We start from the raw sequence: 25,991 nt of genomic DNA, 5'->3' as shown, positions 1-25,991 counted from the left end.
GAATTCAGTGTGACCTTGCAGAGTAGAAATAATAGTTACATTCAGGAAGAGAGATAAGGATATGAAGACTTGACAAACCCAGTATTGTTTCAATACAGATCTTCTTGCCTTCTAGCTGTATTCTAGAAATATACCCTTTTTGTACAGTAAATTTAATTTGTAGAACTATTAAATTCAAATTATGCTACTTTCAAAACTGCATCAGATAGCTAGTAACATTTAAAATGTTGTGTCTCTGTCCAAAACCAGAGATGTAATTTCTCCCTTCCCTTCGGTGATGTACCTATATTTCAAGAAGGAGGGGACAAGTGACATCATCTGCTCTATCTTCCCTGGAAAACCTGTGGCAGAATTTAGTGCTAAAGAAGACCTTAAGAAGTTCTCCAAATTCTTATTACTGCAATTGTTGTGCTGTCTGGAGCTACTGGCTGCAGAAACTTCACCTCTTTTTTTCCCCTATCACCAGCAATGACAAATAGCCCTGAGTAAAAGATCAAATGCTTGACCCAACTTGATAGTTTTATTTGATCCTAACAAATCCTCAAGTAAGATACTGAAAACCAGCTACTTAACTCTCAGAATCCCATTACTGGCCAACCTTGCAGATGATCCCCATTTGGCTGATAGCACCAGACAGTGTCAGCTCCACTCTTGGAAAGTCACACGCACAGCTGGAGAAGTACCATCATTTCATATTGCTGTGGATGCTTAAATTCCATGGAATACACTGGTGTGGATTGTTCAAGGTTAACTGTATATTGTAAGCCCCACTTCTGGATGCACTGATTGGCACTGGGCATGCTGTGAAATCATTTTTCATTTGTGATCCCAGTCTTTTGTTTTAGGAGCTTTGAAGAACAGAATTTCAACGGAATATCTAATAGGAGCTTTGGGTATTCAAATTATACATTTGAAGATTCATAAGCAAATTAGAGCAAACAATTATAAATCCTTGTCTCCTTTAAAATAGAAGTCACATTACAGTAGCATCTCAATATCAAAAATGAGAACTTCATTACTAACTGCATAAACATGCAGTGAAAAGACACTGACCTTGTAAGAGAGAACAGTATGCTTAGAAGACACTATATCCCACTGTTTGAAGTAATCTCATAAGGCAAGGACTAATGAAAAAATTCCCCCAAAGCCTGCCTAAGCACAGTGCACTCCTTCGTTTGCAGGGAAAAGAAGACAACCTGGTCCTGGGGAACACAGTCACAACACAGAGCTGAAGAGGACAACACCCAGAGCTGGTTTCAGTGCAAGAAAGACATTACCAAGTGTATACTGTCAATCACTGATACTGGGACGTCCCTCCATCCTGAGTGCTGTCATTAATCACTGCCAGGACTCTACTGGTTACAGATTGTAACTGTATCAGACTATTGACTTACAAACTGTTCACCGTAAGTATGTGCATACATATTTGTGGGTATCCATATACACATACTCATCTAATTTATACTCTGCTAAGAATGAAGGAAATTGATACGGTATGTCATGGCATTTTGCACTGAATAAACATCAGTGATAGTAAGTGAAAAGTAAAGAGGGCAAAACCCAAAATAACGTACTAAAAGAAGGTATGACTTAAAGTAAACCAAAAAATAGACCATCAGCATTACAGAGTGTGTCTGATCATTCCTATCTATTATGTTTTGGTGGGCACACTAGAGCAGTCTCAGAGCACATGAAATGGGTTCAATTTGGATGAAACGACATTCAGGTGCCCTTCTGGGTGCACCTTACATGCTTCAACTGCCTATGGGCAGGAATAGATTGGATCAGCCCCAGCGTAAAACCCCACATGAGTGTGGTGTAAACATGGGGTCCACTCTGCAGATACACTCTTATTGCATTTCACTCCTTGCCTCTGCAGACACAGATTATTCTGTTCTTCCACTCTATCAGGAAGAAATAAGACAACAGATTTCACAGATTTTTAATGTCTTGCCAGTTCATACATCCCCACTTGTCCCCTCACAGTGCCAGCTTGGTATACAGTCTTTTGCAGAACACAGCCCGCCTACGTGCTGTCATATATGGGAGAAAGTGTTAACATAGTGATCTATATTTTAGTGGAAACAATCATTTAAGGGCTGGAGACCACTGAAAGCATCACACAGTATTTGCTAGCCAAATTCATGCACACACCAAAAAAAGCCTTGCAACCGGCTGACAAAGTTTATTCTTCCAACCACAGTACTAGTTCCCAGGAAACTAGTCCACCATCACTTGGCTCATCACAAAACCCACCCCATGTACAAGATTTAGGACTCCTGAAGTATCTAATAGTGGATACTAAGTAAAATAGATCAGAGGATTTTGGACAACCAAAGACAACATGCTTGGATGTTGGAATTTATACATCAACAGGCTGCCCAGGGAGGTCATGGAGTGTCCCTCTCTGGAGACATTCCAAACCCACCTGGATGTGCTCCTGTGTAACCTGCTCTAGATGATCCTGCCTTGGCAGAGGGATTGAACTAGATGATCTCCAGAGGTCACTTCCCACCCTAGCAATTCTGTGATGCACAGAACACATCAGTGTTACTGGGGTGCCCTGCCAGAAAGGTTAATAGTGGTGTATCTAGAATTAAGCAAAGTATGTTAGGACATGCCCTTATTAGATCTCACTTAAGCAAGTTCCTGACCTGGTAGATAAATCCCAAGAAAACAAAGCAATCCTGGTAGACAGCAAGCATGAACACTCAAAAATGTTCTTAAGGACTGGATGCTTAAAGATGACATTTTTCCTAATACAAAGTGAAAAGAGCATTTCAGGTTATTAAAATTCCTGGTGTGTTTTCTATAGGCACAGTGTGCTTTGTCAGACTCCTACTCTTCCATTTATATTTTGCCTATAAAAAACATGTCATATAGTCAGAAAAAAAAATTCAAATTAAATATTTTGAAGCTTAATCTGATTACACATGAGCATCCTGTAATGGACAAGAGCCAGACAAGCACTGGCCTCCAGAACCTATTTATACAATCAATTTCTCAGAAAGATCCCTTAGCTTTCATAACATATATATACATACCCACACACACACATTATGTATTTCAATACTAATCATCTCCTCTTGACAAAATAAACAGCAGGAACAAGATGATAAAGAACCCATTTTTCTTTTAAATTCATTAAAAGCTCCAGACTGAAGAGGGAAAACCTAGAATGTATACCAGAAGGTCCACAGTTTTTCTTTCAGCTTGTAGGCTTTTTAAATATCAATAACTTCTATTCAAAACAATTACCTTGTAATGAAATCATATTTTCATCTAATTAAGAAAACACCGCCACTAGTTTTATGTTTCATTTTGTACAGTTAAACTTCCAACCATTTAATTTAATAGCAGCTCAGTTTTCAATATTTATGAGTGGAAAAGGTCCCAAATTAAACACATACTCTATTAGTCAGGTAGCAACTTGTTTACAATGACACAGGTTCAGGGGATGCAAACTAGTATTTGCTTTCATTTACACAAAAGGTTCTTCTGCTACTTCTTAAATAGATACACCTAAAGGCAATTTAAAGAAACGGTCCCATTCATGTCTCTAGGTTCTTTACTGGAGAGAGGAGAAGGTTTAATAATGAGAATAGCATTTTAAGGCGATAGTTCTTGGTCTGCAATGAACTTGAGGGTCTGGGAATTTCTCTAAGGACCCACCCTGGCTCTATGATTTAAATTCTATTAAAAAAAAGGCAGCACTTACAAGAACAGAAATTTCACTAGGTACTCTGAAAATACAATCAAACCTGTGTGATTCTACATAGTAGCTCTAAGTATCTCTCTAAAACACTGAAGTACCACTTGAAAAACTCCTCAGAACAAATACAGCAGCACTTAAAAAGCACAATTTGCCTTCAAAGTTGAGCACAGTATAAGGCACTTGACTTGGTTCTTAAGTTTGTTGACTCAACACAGGGACAGGTAAGTGTTTTACAGAATCAACACAGCACTGACCCAGGAAAATGCTTTGTTCTAATTGTTCTATGGAGTAAAGGAAATCGAAGCAGACTAAGTTACACTGTTCAAGACAAACAAAGGGAAGATTCACCATGAGTAGAATGAAAAACATCTTCAGCCCCATGTTTTAATGCTATTCCATTCCTTCAAGTAAATCAGTAGGCAAAAATACCCTCACAGATTTGATAATGAGTACTTCAGGTATTTCCAGCCACCCTTCTATAGTCATGTCTCACTATGTGCTGTATAGAATAAGCAAATCATTCCGGCTTGGTGCTGAAATCCATACTATCTCAGGAAATCCTAAGAAAATCCTCCCCCTTTTTTAAAAAATTCATTTGCACAAAATATTTCAAAGCACTATATTAAAAAAGAATAAAGTATGTAGAGGTATGAAGACTTTTTAAAAGTGTCAAAAGGACACAGGATTCCTTACAGATCCTTTTAATTAACCAGCTTCAAAACAACTTTGAAATTTAACTACTCTTATCCTGCCTTAACCTCTCTGAAAGAGCAGAAGTAATTTCAATTGGTGTTTTCATAGTGAAAAGCATTAAAAAATACAACATCTTCTACTCTATTTTAGGGGCAGGCCAATAATGCTGAAGGCTTTGGGGAGACTTTTTTCTTTTTTCTTTTTTAATATACTCACCACCTCCCCCCAGTCTCCTGAAGACAGCACAGTATTAAGCCACGGGAAAAATGACAACCTGAATAATCAAAACTCTGGTCCCTAACTTTTAAGTCTACAATCTCAATTCCAGCATTTGCACCTGCATCTAAACCAGTATGCACAGTTGCACCAGTTTGAATTTCTACTTGAAACTGGACACTAAGCCAAGAAAAAAAGAGCAACCCTGTAACCCTAAAACCCACCCCAGAACCCTTCTGAAAACAGCAGGAATACTTGCTTTTTGCCTACATCACTGCAACAAAGGAGATGAAGGATTAAGCAACTCCAGAGCAAGCCTGCGTGTCAGGCTTGCTCACTTTTTCTTATCAGATCCCTAATGACTGGGGACAGTGGTGTCTCAGGACAATTTAATATTGGCTGTGCTGCCTGCCATGTTCATGCCACAATAATGCATAACGCAGTTCAATCATCCGCTCGAGAATTTTTGCAAAGTGCAACCATATGGTTTTTGGCTCATCAAAGTGTACTGCCTTACCCTGAAGTGCCAGACCAGAAATCAGAAGCTGACTGTCGAGCATGTGAGGCATCCAGCAGTGATGTCTGTGCTGCAACCTGAAGTCATTGCACTGAACAGCAGACGCCTGGGTGCCCTGACTACATTTTTGGATACTCCTGATGTTCCTCAGTGTGCATACTTGTCCATCAGGAGTATTACCAATCTGCCACATAACCTCATCTAAACAGAATCAGGAAGGACTTCAAAAGATCATCTGGTCCAGCCTCTCAAGGGAAAAGAAGACGAGATTATCTAGCACGCTGTCCAGCCACCTCTTGAAAGTACTTGCTTGACCACCAAACTGACTGTTCTCAAAATACTCACTTTAAAAAAAATTTTACCTTGATACAGTGCAGCTCTGAGAACTCCAGTAGATATCGAGCAAGTGCTTAAAAGAATGACAGCCTTTATCCTAATAATGCTTCCATTTAAGACAGCAGGCAAACCTTAGCTAGGCTGGCACACTGGCAGAGCCTAGAGCTCCTCCTGCTGCAAGAATTTCCATGCTGAAACCAAGGCAGTCTCAAATGACAAACTACAAGCCTACTGACTGCATTGCAACATCTAATCAAAGCCACAGCTTTACTGGCACTGAACTGAAAACTTGCTGCAACAATAACCTGATGTGTTAATTCTGGGCATGAAAGCACCACATTTTCAAACCAGAAAGTACTCAACAAATATACATTGTACTTGCTAAAGATTTCTGTGACCCTTATGCAAATATTTCACAATGTGTGAAAAGACCAAAGTTTGTTATACTTGGAGTCATTATTACAAAGTCAATACCTACTACTAGTGTTCCATAATATCTTTCGAAAAAGCTTTCACTAATTTAAGTTTCAAGAAATAGCCAAAAGTCTAAGAAGTTATGCACACTTGCAGGTTGGATAAGCACATAAAATATATCATGGAATATATCAATAAAATGCCGAGTTCTCATTTTCCATTTGCCATTTTAATTACATAGCATTAATAAAATAATAGTCTCAAACCCTAGGAACACAATCCAGTGTTGACTTTGAATAACACTGACTACTCTGCAAATTAAAATCTGCTTTTTAAGCTAAGACAAATATTTTTTTAGAATAATGAAGGAGCTTAATATAGTACAAATCTTCTCTCTTCCTTCTCTAGACCTCACTTTTCAACACCAGTCAACATTTTTAAAAACTACTTGTACCAAAAAGCCATTAATACATTTGTGTAAATTGACAACAAAAATTGAACATTCGTTTCTGAAGTGTCCTAGACAAAAGTTAAAGCCATATTTGGAGCACATATTGGCATTCCCGTTATCCAGGATACACTAATTTTCCTCCTCAGAACAAAGACAGAGGATTTTGATATACTTATTTCATAACTGGGCTTATCAACAAATCATTTTTACTTTTGGGAGACAGAATTACACTGAAGCTTTGACCAACCATACCATTGTGTCACCCTCTTGAGCGGTAAGATAACAGAATGTGAGGACTTGTATAGAGGAAACCTAAATGAGAAACTAAAAACAATGCTATAAAGATTTAAAGAAAGGTTTACTTTTGTCTTTTCACACACTTTTACCAAATCAAGTTACTCTGCAAGTCCCTTTTTAAATAGACAGCATACAGAAGTTTTCTGATTTACAAGGATAATGAACTTTTTCAATCTGCCACTCCAAGAAACATCATAGACCACAAAAGCATTTTTTTTCCACACAAATTTGAGTGGTTCCAATAAATATTTGTTGTGAAACAGATTTAAACAAGCAAGTGCAAATAACATATGTTCAATTTCATTGTGATTCATTTCCATTTCATACAGAAAAACAAGCATCTGTATAGTTTTAGCTTAAAACAGATAGTCACATGTAATTTACACTGTGCTCATTAATCTCTTTCCACCTGCATTTAAATCTCCAAAATTACCTTATTCTTCAAACAACTGTACTGGTATATGTACTGGTTTTTTCCAGACAACATATGAGACTGGCCACTCACTGTTCACAGAAGGACTCACATTCTGCATTTTCCTGAACCTGCTGTGGCACAGACACAAACCATTCCACCTTTTCCTTTCACTGGAATCCTTTTCAACATCTAATTTTTAAATGGATCAACTGTCAGCACTGAAAACAGCATTAGAAATTATTGTTATTCCCCTTGAGAATACCACTTAATAGGCTTATGCAAATTATGTACCTTTTATTTACTGCCCTAGACAAACCTAAAGGGAACAGGTTGTCAGTAACAGCTTCGCTCCCCAGTCACAAGCTCAGCCCACTCATTAGGGGTGGCTGAGTGCAGCACTTAGATTGTCATTCAAGAAGTAATACAGGATCTCCTGGGACATATTGCCAAGACAAGTATACTCATGGAGTCTTCATAAACTACAAAATTACAAACTCAATTATTTGCTAAAAACCTGGACAAGCAAAGTGCTTTAAAACTTTAGAGTTATTTGAAGTACATCTTCACATTCAAGTGAATACAAGGAAATGCACCCATAGCTACTTCAAGCTGGCTGCTACCACAGCCACTGAGAAGCACTTCTGAGGTGAGAATAAGCACACTTCTGGTATCATTGTATTTTAGGTATCACCTTTGAACTTTCCTGTTTCAGATGCAAGTATCAATTCTATTTCAAAAGCATGGGGCACCGGTCAGATGAGCTGAACAAGGCTAAGATGTAAGTTCCTACACCAAGAATAAACACCTTCTGACAAAGTCCTGAGTCCTTTTTGGGCAGTTGCCACTGTTTAGAGAGAGAGAGGAGCTTTCAAATCTCAAGCTACTCACATACGAGCATACTTTGCTTGAGTGCTAAAGATTCTAGCAAAAGTCAGTGCATATGCAGCAGTCTGTCAGCCTCACTGTTTAAGCATACATGTAAAGATCAGATCAGTTTTCTAATTTATGAATATTCCACTTGCCAAGTCCAAGGTATTATTTTTATTTGCTATCTAAGTTGCAGTACTGCAGCCTGTGTCACAGAGCTGATTTATGAATCTGATTTATACAACCACAGAATCATTTAGGTTGGAAAAGACCTTGAACATCAAGTACAACCATCAACCCAGTACTGCCAGGTCCACCACTAAACCATGTCCCCAAGTGCCACATCTAGATGCCTTTTAAATACCTCCAGGGGCGGTGACTCCACCATTTCCTTGAGCAGCCTGCTCCAATGTTTGACAATCCTTTCCAGGAAGAATTTTTTACTAATATCTAATGTAAACCGCCACTGGTGCAATTTGAGGCCATTTCCTCCTGTCCATGGGCAGGACACCTTTCACTAGACCAGGTTGCTCAGAGCCCCACTCAGACCGGCCTTGAACGCATCCAGGGATAGGGCAGTCACAACTTCTCTGGAAAACCTATTCTACTGTCTCACCACCCTCATGGTAAAGGTTTTTTTCCTAATACCTAACCTAAACCTACTCTCTTTCAGTTTGAATCCATTCCCCCTTGTCCTGTCACTACATGCTCTTGAAAATAGTCTCTCTCCAGCTTTCTTGTAGGCCCCCTTTAGGTACTAGAAGGTCGCAGTTAGGTCACACCACGCCTTCTCTCCTCCAAGCTGAGCAATCCCAATTCTCTCAGCCTTTCCTCACAGCAGAGGTGCTTCATCCCTCTAATGATCTGTGTGAATGCCCCTAAGAGAAATAACCATTCAAGCATTAGCACATACATTAAATACTTTGCAGAAGGGCCAGAAGGATTTGCTGACCTGCTCTAGGCCTTGCAGAAAGGTCTCTAACACTTCCCAAAGCAAATTTTCTCTCCTTCTCAAGCAGCTACCTTTTCTCATCTCTGTCGACCAAAAAAATTTCATCCACCTTAACCTGTGTATCTCAATGCCTTTAAAACACTGAAAAAAGTAATAACCCTTTTTGTAGCTTCAAGAATTGAACAGTTCATCTCCCAAGAAAACAAAATCATTTAACGCAGAACTTTGGTGCACTCAGTTTGCCAATACCTCAGTGAAGAGTAAGAGATGCTGCTGCGGTCTCAGTGTTTCCTCATTCTGTGCTAAATAATCATTAAAAAAAAAAAAAAAATTTATGCATCTTCCCCCCCCCCCCCCCCCCTGGACATCATCAAAATTGTCTCTACAGTTGTCTACAACTTGTCACTCTGCCTACAGCAGTCAGCTGTTAAATCCAGGTCTGGGACAGCTGGCACATTACTCTGATTACACAGCTGGGATTAGCAATACTTCTCGATTTGAAGCTCAAGAGGGAGTTCTTAGATAGGGTTTGTTGTTGTTTGTTTGAAGATTCTTTCAACTAAAGTTTTAAGTGCTTTCATAAACACCCCATCTATTAGAATAACCTAATTAGTCTAGACCCAGTATTTAGAAATGCTGCCTATTGCATATGCAGCTAGCCACCAAAGCTTTCCAATACAAGCCCAGCCCATTCAGCTCTCAGAATTCATTTATTCATTAACAATTTGGGGGGTTGCCAACTCAATATTAAAAGTGACAGATGTTCACAAAGTAACGTCTAACAACTGCAGCAGCTTTCTGACAAAACAGAAAGTAGGCTTTCTCCAGCTTAACGGCCATTAGCATATCCAACACAAAGTAAAGAATACAATAAGAAGGTGAAGAATTAACAATTCACACATTTTAAATTAGCTCATGTCCCCAAAGAACTAAAGAAACCTAATTGCCACTGGTAAGCTCCCATTTCTGTTTGCATATCAGTGTGGTTTTGCCTTCTCTCTTGAAGTCTACTATCCCTACATACTTTTTCTTATATTATTACTGCATATGCCCTTTCGTTGAGCAATACCTTCTCTGAAATTTGCCTAGAACAAAACCAAACCAAAACTCAAATCCCTTCCCTCCCTGGGAGTAATTAGAGCTAACGCTTAGCAACAGTTACATCACCTCTGCTGCTCCTGGCGCACAGTGGGCACCTGCAGAAGTTCCAGCTACTAACCACAACCACGTACACTAAAGGGAATCATGCTGGTTGAATTACCCAAAAGGGTGACTCGGTTTTCTTCAAGTCTAGCTACTCACTACTACATACAGCCATATCCTCCACTTCTCAGTCTACACCAGAAGATAAGGTGGATTGCTTATGTTCCAATATTTCTGCAGAGTGGTTCAGGAACTTCTACCACTGCTCAGATTGAATAGGAAACCGCATTCAGCCTTGATTATATATAAAAATGAGCTCAATATGGTATCAACTCACTCTCTTTCTTAAAAATCTGATGACCAACATTCAGACTAACTACAAGACTGGAAAAATGCACAGATTTATCTTTCTGCACAAAGACTGACTGGTGAGAAATTCTCTCTCCCATGTCAGCTAATTCCTGCACTTGTGACAGAGTCAGCACTGACAAAAACAATATAAAGTAAGAGAGAACACAAAGTGAGGCACAGCTCGTGTACAAAAATGAGTTTATTCTATAACCATCATATGAAATATCTTCAAAAGCAAAGTTGCCTGAGAGCAGGATACACCCTGACTCTGCAGCCTTTTCCAATTGCCTTCTGAAACAGGGCATCCTCCAGGTAATCATGAAACAAGACATGAAATAATTCCTGTTAAGAGCTGGTACTCCTAGCTGAGACTGCAAGAAATACCATAAAAACTAAAATCTTAATCACCAGACTCTTGCCATTTGCATTAGCAAAATTAATGCCATATAAAATACGCAGTGTTCAGGAACTCAACAGTGAGGTTTCTTAGGAAAGATGCTGTAGACAAATACTGGGGTAGCATCTTTTTCATATATAAACACACATACACACACATATATGAATTACATACATATGCAATTAAACATATAGAAATTTTTATTTTCTAGAATACAGTGTACCCTTATACATTGTATTCATATACACTGTGCACATATAAATCATATGAGGGTTAAATATTTTATGTACATAAGACACATACCTATTTTTTAAAAGAAGTTTAAGACAATTCCAGCCTGTAACACAACTTAAATCATGCGCTGAATCCTGAGTGGTTGGTGGCTTAGTAAATCGGTAAATTAACTCAAGTGAAAAGAAAAGTCAATTCCAGTTCATCTCTGTTCCACTTGCTGACCTTATCCTTAATGACAACTATGAATTTCAACTGTATTATCCTTGCAATTCTATTAAAACAGGATAAGAATGCAATTCCTTCAGACAGAGTTTGACATTCAGATGTCCCAGGTACCACAGCACAGACACCAAATTTCTATTTTGTACCAAGTCCTTTCAGGCTGTGAACAGGGTGAGTACAGTAGGCATACACTCCAGCAAGATCTCAGGAAGGACAGCTGGAAGAAGCAGATGATAGATAGCCCTAAACTGCTCTTGTTGATAGATTTCAGCCCCTTGTCTGAAGATAGGAGAACAGCAGAAGTTTGTCTCAAGACAGTGAATCTCAGTCATAAGTCACTGATTTAGGCAGGACAGAAAGATTTCAGACAACTCCAAAGATAAAACCTAAAGCTTTTCCTTCTTATATACAAAAATAGTAAATAAAAAAGGTAAGTTTAAAGAGCCTGAATGCACCGTTCAAACTCACATTATAGGTTACCATGAGACCTGAGCTTTCACCTTCAGCAATTTTCCACCATTTTGCAAATGCAAAGGCCCAGCTCACAAATACCAGACATTAAAGTACACAGAACTGCTCAATGAATTTTAAGTAACCTATGTGTAAACAAAAAAAAATTTTTTTACACAGCACAGAAATTGAGCTCATAGAATTTGCTCAGAGTAAACAAACCAAATAGAGGAAAGCAAACAAGTTACAGCTTTATAGTTAGAAATAACCTGGTTTCTCCCATCACCTTAAATGTCCTTAACCACTATATAATCTCTCATGACTGAAGAACTTGAGTCACCATACATTAATATCACCATGCTCAAACACAGAACTATACTTGTGAAAAACTTCATGTCACCCCTATTTTAACAACTGGTTTGTTCTTATGTTGAGCCACCTCATTAAACATTCTCAAACCCTGGCCAGTGACATTTGTAAAGGCAGTATTGAGCTTTGAGAGCTTCGCACCTCTTTGCAAATATATTTACAGCTTTCAGCAACATATGGCACATTTTGTGTGAATCACAAATGTCTGCCCACCACATTTCAAGGAGGATGAAATTCTACTGGAATTGATGAAAAGTGTAAGAGAATTAAGAATATGAAGTTTGGGTTCAATCCCGGAACAGATTTAGTAGTTGTGGCTTTCGGAAATTAAATACTCACTATTTCACTGATTTTTGGCAACATTTTTAGCCTTGTGTGCTGCTTTTGACTGGAGTAGAATTAGTTTTTTCCACAGTAGGTAGAATGGGGTTATTTTTTGGATTTGTACTGCAAACAGTGTTGGTAACACAGGGATGTTTAAGTTACTGCTGAGCATGGTTTGCACAGAGTTAAGGCCTTTCCTGCCTCTCACCCCACCCTACCAGTGAGTGGGCTGGGAGTGCAAAAGGAGTTGGGAGGGGGAACAGCCAGGACAGCTGACCCCAAGTGACCAAAGAGATATTCCAAACCAGATGGCATCATGCTCAGCACATAAAGCTACGTGACCAAGAAGGAAGAGGGGACATTTGCAGTGATGGTCTTTGTCTTCCCAAGTCACTACCATGCATTATGGAGCCCTGCTCTCCTGGGCATGGCTGAACACCTGCCTGCCCATGCGGAGTGGTGAATTAGCTCCTTGGTTTGCTTTAGTTGTGTGCACAGCTTTTTTCTTTACCTATTAAACTATCTTCTATCTCTACACAGGAGGTTTTTTCACTTTTACTCTTCTGATTCTCTCCCCTATTCCACCGAGGTGGAGTGAGTGAATGGCTACGTGGTGCTCTACTTGCCAGCTGGGGTTAAACCAGATTTAAAAGTTAGAATAGTTAATACAAGCATTAATCTCCCAAATACATACTGAACATCCCTATGAATTTATATTTAATCTTGAAAAAAATACTTTAATGTAGATTTGAGCCTTCCTGCTGAAAAAATTAGAACATATTTAGTAGGGACTATGTCATTTAGAAGCACTGCATTGCTCAGATGAGTAACTGAAAAGAAGAGCTAATAATTCTTTAGCTGTAAAGTCTTTAGACACAGTTATATGTGCAGAAAAATTGCTTTTGCTAATTTTTTTTTAATTTCCAGATTCCTTATTACCTTCAGACTTGAGAGAGAGGAAGCAGCAGTACAAGTACTATTCCTCCACTTTAAATGCTTAACTCCTTGCCATTAATGCCCCTTTATCTCACTGGGTGTGTACCTGCAGAGTAACCATAACCCATCAGGAATTAGGTAACGAAGTCACCCGTTCAAGAGAGGAGGAATGCTGCAGCATTCTGTTCCTGAAAAAAGCTAAAGCACAGCAGAGAGAGATGAGACACAAGGAAGCGCGGATGTCTCCTGCCAGGGTAGCTCGACCCCTTTAGCGGCAGAGGGCAAGTGCCAGTTTCAGCCCTTACAGCCTGGGCCCTGAGGCAGCAGCCGTGAGTCACTGGGCAAAGCCCCAGCCCTGCCCACTGGAGCCTCTCACTGCAGCAGTAGCCTGCAGCCACGACAGCACAGCTCCCACAGCCCATGCCGCTCCTGCCTCCCACCACTTGCTGCATCAACTTGCTAGCCAGCATCTTGCACGAGCAGGAAACGTATCCTTTCCCAGATTCCCTCCTAAGGTCCAGAAAGGCAGAAAATCATAACGTGAACTAAAATCTCTTCCAATGTACTTCACGTCGTTTTTTTCAAGAAAATATCTGAGGAATTGCCAGGTTCTGTAGATATTACAGTCCAGAAGTTCCAATATCAGAGAACAGACTGGGAGGCAAAGGAAATCAGAGATGCCTGAACCGACACACAGGCAAGGAATTAATCTAGCTGAAGACCCACAGAAGCAGGACAAGTGTGATCAGTTTTCAACTACATCAATTACCTCCTACCCCAACACCAGCACAGTGTGGATGCCAGGACAGCTCTATCCATTTCGGAGACCACAGCACACATGCTACATTAAGTTGAGTATGTAACAACAGCATAATTTGAAATACCTTTTAACTATTATTCCACTAATTAAGAAAAAAAAGAAAACAACATGCCAACACTTAACATTTCAATGAGATGCTCACGCTTGGTAAAAGACTCAAGCAAAAATTACATTCCAATTCTCCAATGTTTTTCCACTAGAAGAATTTAATGTTTCTCATACCACTATTTACTGGTTAGTCTCTTTTTGATTTAACCAGTAAATATTCCATTATAACTGTCTTGGTTTTAATCACTAGCAGCTATTCCACATTACATCATTAAATGTTTTAGAAGAGCATTATTGCTTGTAAGTGCTTAAAAAGTTTTCAAAGGAAAAATAAAATATGCATGCTATTTTTCCAAGCATAAAGGAAGATTAACAGTAACAGAGAAATTTCAAGATTGATTATCTTGAAATTACCCACTGAAAAATTCATCTGTATTAAAAAGAATAAAATACTCCTTGAAAATGTAGAGAAGTCAAAGTAATTTATGTTTTAAATTTCCCATGTTTAAAAGGGATTGTGAAAGTAGACCCACAAGAACAAAACTGGTTAATGAAAACATAACATTTCCTTGGCTTAGAGCAAAAGCTGATCTTGCAAACAAAGAGAGAAAAATTACCTGCAGATCTGGTACATAAAATTTTTCTCTTTCTTTTAAGGCTTGCCTTGTTAAGATAATTATAACACTTGAACCAACAAGAAGCAGAAATTTGACTGAAGTTCACTCAGTCAAAACATACAACCTTCAACTCCCACACCGTCCTTTCCACAGCTAAGGAACTACGGGATGCCTTCCAAACTACTTTTGCTAACATTCAGAAACAAACTGTCCATAAGATAGAAGCTGCCTTAATCTGCGTTTGCACACTGCATTTTCAATTTATATCATGTCATTCACCTCCTCCATAACAGTATCACATTTTCTTCTCATATTCTTCTCTGTGCTAAAAGAAAGTCTCTCTCGCAGGCCAAAGGAATATTTGGTGGAATATCTTTATTCTCCGCTGCTGTCCTCTTATTATGTCCCCTGTTGTCTTTATTCTTCAATCCCATACCCAGCTCTTCAATACAACGTGAACAAATGAGTTAAACCACTAGAAAAAGTAACAAGTAGTGGTGGGTTTTTAACCTCTTCATCTCTCCAGATCTAAAAAAAATGCCTTTTGGAAGGTGCACTTATACAAAATTCAATTTTTACATTCAATACAGGAATGACTAAGTAACACAACATGGTTATAATATCCGGGGAAGTCAGACCAGATGACCACTTCCTTTTACATCTATAAAATGCAACTGCTGTAGCACTAAAAAGCTGTAGAAAAAGAAACCACGTATTAGTAGAGTATTCAATATTCAAAACTGTGGTAGTGAGCAACACACTAACACATATTCAAATATCAGTGCAAAAGAAGCGCTGTAAGGTTTTACAAAACATGATGTTAAGAGAGACAGGAACTTGCAGACAGTATCCTGTGGGCTCCCCAGGGGTCAGGTTCTAAAGATGCTTCACGGATTTGTCACACCCATACAAAACTACTGCCTTTCAGCTCAGGTTTCTCACCTTATTCTTTCTCCCCTCAATCCCCTCTTGACATTAGTCCCAATAGCTTCTGTGACAGCTACTTACAAAGCTTTCCTTCACAATGTGCCTCCATCTTCAAACACTGTTTCTAAACTGGTGTAAGAACTACATGTGCTAGAAACTCCCACTCAAAATTTGTGTCCCAAAGCTGGAGTATTTCTTTTCAATCCACTGATCAAAATACATTTTGCATTAACACTCACTAACCTACCACAGCCTATCATTGATAGCACCTCCTGATTTCTGCTACTGGTCCTCATTTTCCTGTTACCACATCATTCTGGCACATAGCATGCATCTAAATATATTCCCAATGGTATACTTATTTTTAAAAAGTTTCATCTTTTTGTGACCAACAAAAAAATAAGTCGATGAACAAGAACCTATTTGTACTTTTCAGACAACATTCTTGGGAAAACTACTGGCACAACAGCTAGAGAAAGTAACAAATTATTATAGCCCACAGCTGTTAAAAAACAAATAAAAACCCCTAGTATTTTATCTGAGACTGTAATATTCTTCCACAAATGCCAATTAAAACACCATGAAAACAACGACTCAAAAGTTCTAACTTTTAGTCTGCAATTATGCTTCCCATCTATATGTCATAAGAGTCTCAAATTTGAACCTGAAGTGAAAACCTCAAGAAACAGGACATGAGAAAACATAGTGAAAAAACCTGTCTTGCAAATACAGTACTCATCCGTGAGCCAGGACACATAAACTTTCATGGGACTCCTTGGAAGTTGCCCTCTTTCCATACTCAATCTCACACCAAGTAGACATCACAGAAAACGATAGCAACAGTCCACAGGGAGTTCTTTAGCAGAAATGATGTAATTCTGCTAATATACATTTTAGTACTATCGGCTTGCTCTTCTCTCACCTTCCATTAAAAAAAAAAAGAAAACAAAAAATCAATTTGGGACTAACATTGGGATTTGTGGCTTCCCCAGAAGGACCCCTGCTTTGCATTAATGAGACCTGAAGTAGTCAAACACAAGAGTAACACCCAGAAGTACAGACACAGAACTCAGACTAGAATTGTTTGTATTTACAGGGGAGAAACAGTGACTGCAAAAACAGTATTCTTCCCAGAAGTAAGAGGTATATGCATGACATGTATATGCATACAGACCTATGGAGACAAACACATACTGTCATTTTATGCTCTGCAATATGTGGTCTCTGTTGCAAAGCTGGTGTAAAGCTGCTACCACACAGCTGCTGTTTTGTGACTCTCCCACTCTGACTCAGGTAAGAGTCAACAAAAACAAAACATCAACCAATATTAATTTTGCTCAATGTGGAGATTATGGAAACAAGAAAGGCACTTTCAGCAACTCCAGTTCAAAATGAACGGTGCCAGTACTAGCTATTTCAAATAGGTATCGTTTTGTGTTCCCCTCCCAGAGCACTCATAGCAAGATCTGCATTGCTCAAGTACCTCAGACACACTCCTCTTCTACTCTGCTAGCAGCTAAAACAAATTTTAAAAACCACAATACTAGTGGTTTCGTGGCTTGACATTGGCTTTTCTTCTCCAGTGGCCCATGTGCACAGTCTCTCTGCAAGAAGCATAGTCAATATTACCACAGAAAAATACCATGAAAGAAAGTTTTAAAAAATGCTTTGTGGTCTTGGGGGACAAATCTGAGGGAAATTATACTGCCATTTAGCTCCTCAAAAAGATACCCATGTCATTTTGTTTTCCCATGAGTTTTCCCACTCAAGGACACCCATCTGTATGCTGTTCTGAGGGATTTACTAATGCACCCCATTTTCTTCAGGCATGTTTGCCAGCCATCTCTCTTCTCAAGCACAACCCTCTTACTTCACAGAGGTCCATACAGAACATATGGGCCATAAGGAGCAGGCAAAGCAGTTTATCTTGATCCAGTGAGCATCAGCTAGATGAAGATTTCTGCCAAGAGGAACAAATACACACATAGATCGGGCAAAGGAGAGAAACCACTCTGCATTGAAATAAGTGGAAAACGACCACAGGAACAGCGTGGTAATGAAGAATGAGAAGACCTCTAAGAATTCCCCACCAGGCTAGCCCAAAGACATTTATAGTTAATTTGTTTAATTATTTAGGGAAATAATGCTAGAGGCTGCAGTCTTAATTGGTTTAATTTCCTTTCACTCATTCAAAGTAACACTCCTTTCAGAGAATTTTATCCCCACAGGATGCAGCTGTTGCTTTATCCAAGATGGGGAGCAGAGAGACCAGGCTCCAGAAGGTGAGAGACTCCATCGGAGTTGGGATGCCAACAGTAGAACTCCTCACAGCTGGGACAAACCACAGTCTCACAGAAGCACGGAATATCTGCTCCATGCAACCAAGCAGATTTCCTAGCTCCTGGTCAGTCAGTAGGTCACTATTCCCAAACAACATACTGCACGCATTTTTCCTTTTTAAAATGGCCATTAAATTACGATCTGCAGAATGTCAGTAATACTGTAATGAATTACTCCAGGATTCACTTTGGCTAACAGCTGATGAATCATCACCCACAAATTTTATTTTCAAATTATCAAACGATTCCATCTGAAAATTACACAGCTCAGACACAAATTTAGAAATGTGACTCAAAATATTGTTTAAAATGTGCATGGGTAGTTTGTTAAGCAATGCTTACAGTAGCAGATGTCTGCATCAGAGAAGACACTATACAATAAAGAATAATTCTCATCATTTTAACTGCGCTGACAGATAGTCAGAAGACTCCAGATACATACTTCTTAGTTGGTCTGCATTATCACTATTTCAGGAAGCAGAATTTCCTTTAAAAATTTGTGTTGTATAATTTCTAGTAGTATTTCACAATTTTAGCATTCAACTTCTAGAACATTTATCCAAGATTATGTCATAGTTATAAATACTTCCAATGCCATCGCTCAGCAACCATTCAGGGACTAATGACTTTAAAGGAAACTGTGACATTTTAATAATTTACAAATCCTACGGATTCAGAGAATATTGATTAAAACTAGGCAGATTTAATGCGGAGTATTTTGCTCATTCACCCTTACCTATGAAACTGCTGCAATATATTAAACAAAGCTATAAATCAGCGATAAAGAACAATTAAAACTGAGGGTATTAATGCATGCTTGAGCAACCTACTAGAAGTAATTAATTTAATAAGATTTTAGTGAATTATTTCAAGTCATACAGTACTCTAACATTTCTTGACATACAAGACCACGCATCTCTCTGAGTCATTTTGGGTCTATTCAATTGCGAGATAAAGCACATGCCTCATTTCAGCCTGAATTTGCACCAGATGCTGAAACCTGAGCATGTAAGTAATAGTCCAGCCTGCTCAGAGCACTCTGTACAGCACGAACCATCAATGACCTGCAGAGATTATATAATCACAGAATCTGCTGAGCTGGAAGGGACCCTCAAGGATCAGAGTCCAAATCCTGGCCCTGCACAGGACCATCCCCAAGAGTCACACCATGTGCCCGAGAGCATTGTCCGAACACTTCTTGAACTCTGCCAGGCTGGTGCAGTGACCACGTCCCTGGGGGGCCTGTTCCAGTATCCAACCACCATCTGGGTGAAGAACCTTTTCCTAATATCCAACCTAATAAACCTCCCCTGATACAGATTCAGGCCATTCCTTCGGATCCTGTCACTGGGCACCACAGAGAAGAGATCAGCATCTGCCCCTCTGCTTCCCCTCACAAGGAAGCTGTAACTGCAATGAGGTCTCTCCTCAGTCTCCTCCAGGCTGAACACACCAAGTGACCTCAGCCACTTCTCATACAGCTTCTCCAGACCCTTCACCATCTTCATTGCCCTCCTTTGGACACTCTCCAATAGTTTAATATCTTTCTTATATTGTGGCACCCAAAACTGCCCCCAGCACTCGAGGTGAGGCCGCCCCAGTGCAGAGCAGAGTGGGACAATCCCCTCCCTTGCCCGGCTGGTGATGCTGTGCCTGGTGCCCCCAGGACAGGGTTGGCCCTCCTGGCTGCCAGGGCACTGCTGACTCGTGTACAACTTGCCAATGACCAGGACCCCCAGGTCCCTTTCCACAGCTCTGCTCTCCAGCATCTCATTCCCCATCTCTCCATACATCCAGGGTTGCCCCACCCCAGGTGCAGAATCCAGCACTTTCCCTTCTTGAACTTCATCTGGTTGGTGATTGCCCAGTCCTCCAATTTGTCCAGGTCTCTCTGCACGGCCTCCCTGCCTTCAAAGGAGTCAGCAGCTCCTCCCAATTTTGTACCATCTGGGAACTTGCTTAGTGTCCCTTCTAGTCCAGGTTCAAAACTCAGATTGTTAAACACGAGTTTCAAAGTGCTTCAGTGAAGTCAGCCACAGAAACACGCTGCCAAACAGCCTCCTCTCCTTAGACAGTAAATGATGTGGTACTGCAGCAGGTCCCGCAGAGTGAAGGCAACTTGTGAGGCTGTTTCAGGTGGCATAACTCATGGCTTCAGTAACTGAAACAAAAAGGAGGCACTGCCTAGTTCAGAAGTGTGCTGCAGTGGCTACTAACTTGTCAACATCCCTTGCTCTAGATGGTAACCAGTACATTCCAGCCAGCTGGAAAACCAGTGACTTGTGAGTAACTCCCACCAGACGTCCTTCCTGGCTCAAATAAAGCTCCTTTCAAATATCTTCAACAGAAATGTTCAAAGCAGGCTTCCGACTCATCTACCATCTTTCTACCTGTGATTCCTATTTACTAGAGTAACAAACACCAAGAGGATGTATTGTATCAAAAGTACCATCATTCACAGAGGTTCAAAAGCACCCCAACATGCCAAATTTTCCACAGAAGCAAAGCCCAGCACATCAGAGTTATGTACTCCATAGCCAATGATACAGGAAGCTATTATCTGTGACAAGGGCAGATAAATAAAATTCATAAATATTCATAAAACCCTCATATTTTTATTCAACATGATTAAAGTATTTAGGATGACTCTCTTGAGCAGATATCCTTTAAGAGATAAACAGCAGCCATTTATTTTAATTACACAGCTTACCAGTAACTCAGAGACTTCTAATTGTAGATTTTTTAAATTAACCTAAGCATCACAGGGATTAGCACAAATACCTGGAGTGCTGTCTTATAGGTACAAGAAACCTAAATACTCACAGTGAATTCTTCATAAACTACAGAAGTTCTTAGTAAGCTGGTAACAATGCAATTGAAATAGAAATCTTCAGAGAGAAATCTGAATATGTATGTAGAGCCAACAGAAAGGTGCTAAAGCAGCTAACCTGAGAAAGCAACAGACTAAAACAACGACTGATCTACGGAGATGGAGTTTAATGTAGGTAATGGGTTTTTACAAGGGACTGCCTGAAAAGCCTCTGTTGCACAGTTTAATCTAGCAAGCCAAGTAATGAATATTCTACTCAAAAATAGTAGAGCCAGGGGAATGAACTTTTCTGCAAATCCAAAAAGCAAAAGTTGTCCAAGAACACAATGAAATTGTTTTGGTCTGTCCTTTTTGTAGCTCACAGAAGCACTCCTGAATAACAAGACTTTTAAAAACTACATAGAACGTAAAAATGGACATCATAAGCATCCTTAAAAAATGAGTTTTAGGTGTATTGAAGTTATTGAAATTGCATTGAAAGAAAATGGGATTTCTTTAAAATTTTCCATTCACTTTGTAGAATGTGTTCTGTGGTGGCTGTTCTGCATAAAGAGGCTTGAGGTACTGCCAGCAGGTTTCATCTCCATTCATGGCTGATAATTTTTTCTAACACTGGAATCTTGAAGCACTTTAGCTAACATCCAAATGTAAGCCTAGTTCACTTGTATGCAAATATTTCGCTCTTCATATAAATCATTGCTTGCTGTAATTCAACTAGAAATACATAAGCACTCTCTTACTGGGCTGAGAACCTAAAGCACTTACATTCTTTAGGAAGGAGATTTTATGGTACATAATGCATCACAGTATTGACTTTTATTTAACTTACAAATACATAACTTCTCTATTTTCTCTGCCAGACTAATAGCTTTGCAACATACCTCCAAGGAATAATGCTCTCTTTAGAGCCAGCGGGCTGCCCGGAGCAGCTTTCTTCTCTTGGACACAACACACTGCTATGGCAGGAGCAAAGCAGGCTACCCCTAAGGGAAATGCCACTACCTGAGCCAGGCAGCTTGCTGGCTTCTTCCATCCTTTGGGTATTTTTTATCTTGCTGTCCCCTGAAAAGCTTCAAGGAGACAAAGTCAACTGTTTAAAATACATCAATATGAAAGCATCAGAATAATAGCTAGTAAGAGGTGGCGAGAAGAACAAGAAGATGTTTCACACCAAAAAAAGCAGTATATAAACATAAGAGTGGTGAAAAGCTCTCTCACAACATGTAACAGGAGGAAAGAAATCCCATCCAGAAAAAAAAGACAATATAAGAGAAGCAATCTAGATAGATCACATCTCTGAAAATTAATTTCGATTTCTCTGGATTGCAACAGGCTTTCTTCTCAACATCACAGAAGAAAATTCCAGGGGACTATGTCCTCATTTTGGTGCATATTAAATGACATTTCCTTGATCTATGTAATGTGCAATGCCCACATTACAAAGAGCTACCCCTCTCTGCTCCTTGGTTTAGACTCGTGCATCATCGGTAGTTACAGAGATTTACCTTTGTCTCTTCTTTCCTGCTTTTATCAGTATGTACATATCCAGGTCATAACGTGTCAGTTTACAGTGTTTATTTTATGTGTTTGAGAAGTAAAGAAAATGTCATTGTATGTAATAATAATGGATTTTAAGGCAAGCCAGGTAGCTCAGACAGAATCACGGCATATAAAATAATTTCCTTCCATAGTCACAATATTCAAACAGCAGGCTCTTCAAGAATCCAGATTAACTCCAAGCAATCTGGAAGTACTACTCAAGGCAGCCCCCTGTATGCTTTTGCTTGTTGTAGTGTTCCAAGCAGTGATTGTTGAATATACTTGAGACGTTTTAGGAGTCCATAAAACAAGGGATGGGGGAGCAGGGAGGAAGCCAGAGCAATCCTAAGAACTCAGTAACATAGTATTTACCATGCTAAAACAGAAAATTCAAGAGCAGAGGAGAAGTCTGACAGTATGTGATATGTTTGACAAGTTGACTAAAATTAAAGTATAAACAAAACCAAGAAAAAATATTATAGGTTTAATCTTAGTTCTTAAAATAAATAATGATAGAAGTTGAACAAGTATAGCCTTTGAATTAGCAAATGCAAAAAGCAATTTCATAAAATTAGCATTAGAAACAAAGTTTGTAACCAGGGAGTACTTATAGTCTTTGCAACATCAATACTGCTAATACTGTTAAATGCACTTTAAAAGAGTAATTTCCATAATGTTAACACAACAGCTAAATACTGCCTATCTGCTAATGGCTCTATGCATATAGCTGACCTTCTTTTTATGCGTAAGAACACTGTACTTATCTAAATAAGTCCCATGAGTTATACCACCAGCTAAAAATCCTGACATATCGAAGTAAAATTCAAAAATAGAACAGCCAGTGACTACCTCTTAAAAAAATGAGCTAGGAAGCTCAACAAAATTGCAATATCTGCCAAGGTCTTTCACCTTATCCAAGGTTTCTCCTTTTATACAGCAATGCAGAGAACGAATTTTTCTTTCATATGTGTTGTCACAAAATGACAGAGTACAAATGTAGCCAAGGGACACACCAAGAAAGGGAAAGAGTGAAACTGAGCCACAAGTCACACTGTTAGAAGGATTAACACTAGATGTGTCATACTTCACACCATAACCTCTTCCACTCTTAGGCTGGGTACCATGTACATTTATCAAAAACTGTTCTACGAAAATCCTGCAAATCCCCTTCTAGTTCATCATCAGTGTAAATAAACCCTACTCTTTTTTACCAGTTCCTTTCCCTTGGTACAAAGATGGATGAGCCAACTCCACCTGTAATCAAAGGTCAGGGCACTACAACATCACAGAGGATACTAAGAGTCAGTCTAACACCTCCCCTTGCTCCTTCTTCCATTGGAGGGACTAGGGTAGAGACAGAGATGAGGAAGCAATGGTGCCTCTAACAACAGCAATTCAAAGACTGAAACTGAACTCAATGTTTCCATTTACGAAAAATTTCCTGAAGCTCAGTAATTACAGCAGGACTGCTTTGCTGTCAACGAGAAGCCTAAAGCAAGAATAGTGAAATTTCAAAATCAATTACACATATTAAAAGCATAAATGCAAACTAAATTCAATCTTTGTGGGCATATTCATAAACCCCCAATTAGATGACCACATACCAGTGTTTGCAAAGGACTCCTACCTTATTGAGCACGCAGAACAGATTTTTTAAAAAACTCTCCTAACTGATGCAGCCTTTCATACTATTAATCAATGCACTGCCTCATCCTAGAAATGCAGTGAACTGGTTCCTGAGTCCTCCCTAGAAGGACACTGCAACACACAGCAACAGGAAAACTGCATTCGCACTGCTCAGTGCTTCTCACACCCCAGAATACTACTTCTTTAAATATGAAGTGATCCATCTTAATGCAATAATAATCACCTCAGAACTTCTATCCAGAAAATAAAGAAATGGGAAAAAATATAAAAACTGTTGCACATTATCAATTTTGTCTTAACATCCAGAAAATGAGATGCTGAGATACATGAAATAAAAAATGCACAATGCCCAAGTCTTTTTGTGTGATTTCTACTATGTTGCATTTCTATAACAAAACTTTAAAAGTTAATATGGTTAGTGATAGAAACCTTTATTCTCTTATTCTTACTAAAAATAGAATCCTTATATTTAAAGCATTCCACAATTTGTCTGTAATTTCCACAGTATAATATGGTAATAAACCCCACACTACTGTATGCATTGACCAAGTTAAACAGAGTACGCTCTGTATTTTTACTTACTAAAAACCACTTATTTCACTACCACTGGCATTTTTGTAGGAGTTTATTTAAATATAATTTAAGTTCTTAATGATACAGATCTTCAAACTTTACATTATTTTTGTTCTCAGCTGCTCAGAAGAGTAACTAAATATTTTGTTATTATGTGCCCATATAGATGAGCTTTTAGGTGATACAAGGTCTTCCACACTTGCACACCAAACATGAACTACTAACCCTTACTGCAGTTAATCCACATGGTATCACAGAACATAACATCTGAGTTGCCTGAACATAAACTAACGTATAAATGTTTAATGCTGGAAAACTCTTAAAAGTTACCCAGTGTGGTTACAAATTACTTTCTAAATCACTCATACTTTTAACAAAATTTCTCCTGTTCATTCTTTCACCTCAAACTTTCACCTTTTACCACCTCCTGAACAAAACTTTCCAACATATTAAAAACAGCATGAAATTGTCTGTGTATTTCAGCATGCAAAATTGGGGAAGCAATAAGAAAGCCATGAGATGATCATTCTTTAAATAAGGCACAGATCTTTTACTCCACTTTGTTTTCAAAACACAAAATTCTTTTCTACACAAACCTGAAATTTATTAATCAATATAAGCAACTGCCAGGCAGTGGCCATGCCTGGGCAGAACCACTCAGGCGTAGAGTAACAGGAACAGGAAGTTAACTCTGTTTCCACAGCTCTCAGATGAGACTGCAACCTGTGTCAGCCTCCTCACAGCAGAGCGGAGAGTGCATGCAGCAGTCAGATTACTATGCAACTGCTCATCTTTGACAATCATAGCTGATAAAACTAGTTCACACACTTCACTACATACTAAAGGAAAGATGCTGCTTATTAATGCGTCTAGTGGGCTGACTCGCTGCAAGGTCATGGTAAGTGCCCTGTGCTGTTAAGTAACAGCCCAGAAAAAGAAAGATTTTAAATACCAGTTGGAAAAATAAATACTTTGCTTAACAGGAGGTTTCCCTTGAATGCATCTAAATTCAGAAAAACACCTTGCCAAACCAGATGGCTATTTCACTTGTATCTTTTTACCACAGAAATACAGTTGCTGGATAGCAAAGGATATACCAAAAAAAAATTTAAAAATCACAATATGCACATACCAAATCTGCTTTACAGAAATTACAAAAAAATTTTAAAAAAACCAAAACCACCCTTACTGTAACACTGTACCTAAAGATTAAAAGAAATAAATATTTCTCAGAATGCCAAGGACAAAGAAATCCAAGTTATAAAGCTACTTGCCAAGGAAATGAAAGATTTACATGAATACTTTCAATAAACCATTATAACCATGCTTTACAAGAAACTTGCACTTCCTCT

At 39.0% G+C, this 25,991-nt stretch overlaps 1 protein-coding gene across 1 annotated transcript in view; it reads right to left on the bottom strand.

Annotated features, from left to right (window-relative positions):
- DDX10 (DEAD-box helicase 10) overlaps positions 1 to 25,991 on the bottom strand; it is a 161,314-nt gene that overhangs the window by 87,496 nt on the left and 47,827 nt on the right. The window lies entirely within an intron of this gene.

This window comes from Corvus cornix, chromosome 1 (assembly GCF_000738735.6).
Source record: "Corvus cornix cornix isolate S_Up_H32 chromosome 1, ASM73873v5, whole genome shotgun sequence".
Taxonomy (NCBI): domain Eukaryota; kingdom Metazoa; phylum Chordata; class Aves; order Passeriformes; family Corvidae; genus Corvus; species Corvus cornix.
Note: the sequence above shows the minus strand (reverse complement) of the source record. Positions and strands in the feature narration are given on the sequence as shown.